A 3,852-nucleotide genomic window follows, 5' to 3' on the forward strand; every position below is an offset into this window, starting at 1 on the left:
GTGACTGGTGTGTGTCCTGTCATGGGGGTGTGGAGGGATATGGACTGGATGACTATCATTTTGTGGCACACAACATTTCTATAATGATCTCCCAAAATGTAGGATTGGAGGATTAGCAGAACATTCTGGAAGAGAGCTGATAGTAGCACCAGCATAGGGACAGATGAAAGGGATCGATGAGAGAGACCAATGAAAGGGATCGATCAGCACAAGCCGTGGTCTGGTGTTCATGAAATGGGTCACACTCAGGACCATTACTGAGGGCTGAGGATCGTCCTGGGCCTAGCTGTTCAACCAAAGCCAGGGCTTGAGGATATCAATATGTAGTATATTCTTGACATATACAGTACCATAATGTAGTATATTCTAAGATGAGAAGACACATATACCGTAGTGTAGTATATTCTAAGATGAGAAGACACATATACCGTAGTGTAGTATATTCTGAGATGAGAAGACACATATACCATAGTGTAGTATATTCTGAGATGAGAGGACACATATACCGTAGTGTAGTATATTCTGAGATGAGAAGACACATATACCGTAGTGTAGTATATTCTGAGATCAGAAGACACATATACTGTAGTGTAGTATATTCTCAGATGAGAGGACACATATACCGTAATGTAGTATATTCTGAGATGAGAGGACACATATACCGTAGTGTAGTATATTCTGAGATGAGAAGACACATATACCGTAGTGTAGTATATTCTGAGATGAGAAGACACATATACCGTAGTGTAGTATATTCTGAGATGAGAAGACACATATACCGTAGTGTAGTATATTCTGAGATGAGAAGACAAATATACCATAGTGTAGTATATTCTGAGATGAGAAGACACATATACCGTAGTGTAGTATATTCTCAGATGAGAGGACACATATACCGTAATGTAGTATATTCTGAGATGAGAGGACACATATACCGTAGTGTAGTATATTCTCAGATGAGAGGGCACATATACCGTAGTGTAGTATATTCTGAGATGAGAAGACACATATACCGTAGTGTAGTATATTCTGAGATGAGAAGACACATATACCGTAGTGTAGTATATTCTGAGATGAGAAGACACATATACCGTAGTGTAGTATATTCTGAGATGAGAAGACAAATATACCATAGTGTAGTATATTCTGAGATGAGAAGACACATATACCGTAGTGTAGTATATTCTGAGATGAGAAGACACATATACCGTAGTGTAGTATATTCTCAGATGAGAGGACACATATACCGTAATGTAGTATATTCTGAGATGAGAGGACACATATACCGTAGTGTAGTTGTAACATAAATGTAAGAGCGCTTGAAGAAGCACAAGTTAAGTGTGAAACGCGTCACCTGTTTTCTGTGTCTTTATTAACACACTAAATCGTTATTGGATCAATGGTGGCTTCTTCTTCTTCTTTCTTTCTTCTTCTTTCTTTCTTTCTTTTTCTTTCTTCTTCTTTTTTCTTTCTTCTTCTTTTTTTCTTTCTTCTTCTTTCTTTCTTTCTTCTTCTTCTTTCTTCTTCTTCCTTTCTTCTTCTTTCTTTCTTCTTCTTCTTTCTTTCTTCTTCTTCTTCTTTCTTTCTTCTTCTTTCTTTTTTTTTCTTTCTTCTTCTTTTTTTCTTTCTTCTCCTTCTTTCTTTCTTCTTCCTTCTTTCTTTCTTCTTCTTTCTTTCTTCTTCTTTCTTTCTTCTTCTTTTTTCTTCTTCTTCTTGTTTTTCTTCTTCTTCCCAATGCCAGGACGAGGTCATCCAGTGCCCAGGGTGAAGATGGCAATACAATGCAAATCATTCTTCAGAGGGCTACTGCAAGTGTATTGTAATCTAACTTGTTCACACCTACGCCAGTCACAGGTTTCAGTACATTTAGGGCAGCCCATTAATTTCACCATTATGTGAAAAACACACAATAACTTTAATCATTTCCTGATGGGTGGACATCCCTGACTTTGGGTTGTTATACTGGGATGATGCGTGCAGCTACAGGCCTCATCCTGGTATTGGTGTTTTCAGCCAGCAATTTTTATTTTTTGGTAAAAGCCATCCCAGGGCCTACTTAGTCACTGGATGGCTTTTACAGGCAACGGGGGCGGGGGGATGTTCCATCTCCAATCGGTGCCTCTGCTGTGTGATTGGGGAGGGGGGGATAGAAGAGGCCAGGGGGGGGGGGTAGAGGAGGACAAGGGAAGGATAGAGAAGGACAAGGGAGGGATAGAGGAGGACAAGGGAGGGATAGAAGAGGCCAGGGGGGGGGGTAGAGGAGGACAAGGGAAGGATAGAGAAGGACAAGGGAGGGATAGAGGAGGACAAGGGAGGGATAGAGGAGGACAAGGGAGGGATAGAGGAGGACAAGGGAGGGATAGAGAAGGACAAGGGAGGGATAGAGGAGGACAAGGGAGGGATAGAGGAGGACAAGGGAGGGATAGAGAAGAACAAGAGAGGGATAGAGGACAAGGGAGGGATAGAGGACAAGGGGGGGGATAGAGGAGGACAAGGGGGGGGATAGAGAAGGACAAGGGAGGGATAGAGAATGACAAGGGGGGGATAGAGAATGACAAGGGGGGATAGAGAATGACAAGGTGGGGGATAGAGGAGGACAAGGGGGGGATAGAGGAGGACAAGGGGGGTAGAAGAGGCCGAGGGGGGGGGGTAGAGGACAAGGGAGGGATAGAGGAGGACAAGGGAGGGATAGAGGAGGACAAGGGAGGGATAGAGTAGGACAAAGGGGGGGATAGAGGAGGACAAGGGAGGGATAGAGGAGGACAAGGGAGGGATAGAGGAGGACAAGGAGGGGATAGAGGAGGACAAGGAGGGGATAGAGGAGGGGAGGGATAGAGGAGGACAAGGGGGGGATAGAGGAGGACAAGGGGGGATAGAGGAGGACAAGGGAGGGATAGAGGAGGACAAGGGAGGGATAGAGGAGGACAAGGAGGGGATAGAGGAGGACAAGGAGGGGATAGAGGAGGACAAGGGAGGGATAGAGGAGGACAAGGGAGGGATAGAGGAGGACAAGGGAAGGATAGAGGAGGACAAGGGAAGGATAGAGGAGGACGAGGGAGGGATAGAGGAGGACAAGGGAAGGATAGAGGAGGACAAGGGAAGGATAGAGGAGGACAAGGGAGGGATAAAGGAGGACAAGGGGGGGGGATAGAGGACAAGGGAAGGATAGAGGAGGACAAGGGAGGGATAAAGGAGGACAAGGAGGGGATAGAGGAGGACAAGGGAGGGATAGAGGAGGACAAGGGAGGGATAGAGGAGGACAAGGGAGGGATAGAGGAGGACAAGGGAAGGATAGAGGAGGACAAGGGAGGGATAAAGGAGGACAAGGGAGGGATAGAGGAGGGGAGGGATAGAGGAGGGGAGGGATAGAGGAGGACAAGGGAGGGATAGAGGAGGACAAGGGAGGGATAGAGGAGGACAAGGGAGGGATAAAGGAGGACAAGGGAGGGATAGAGGAGGGGAGGGATAGAGGACAAGGGAGGGATAGAGGAGGACAAGGGAGGGATAAAGGAGGACAAGGAGGGGATAGAGGAGAACAAAGGGGGGGGTCTGGGACGGAGTCGTTTCCGCCCCCTTGTAATCACAGATCACACCGCCCACAATTGAATGAAGTGGAGAAAGACAGAAGATCTTTCCGCCCTCACTACCCATCAGCCCCGCACTAAGTCTGAGCTGAGGTCTCAGTGTCAGTGCTGTCTCTCTTCCGCCTCCTGCAGGCTGGAGGGAGTAGAAATCAGAATCCTCTTTCCTTCCAGTGTCCTGTTCTGCTTACACAGTACTGTAGTGAAGTATAGGGGCGTGTCCCTGCAGTTCAGTCACATGAGAGGGCGGAGACTCCTTTGCCAGGAACTG

The sequence above is a fragment of the Rana temporaria genome, chromosome 11 (assembly GCF_905171775.1).
Source record: "Rana temporaria chromosome 11, aRanTem1.1, whole genome shotgun sequence".
In the NCBI taxonomy this organism is placed as follows: domain Eukaryota; kingdom Metazoa; phylum Chordata; class Amphibia; order Anura; family Ranidae; genus Rana; species Rana temporaria.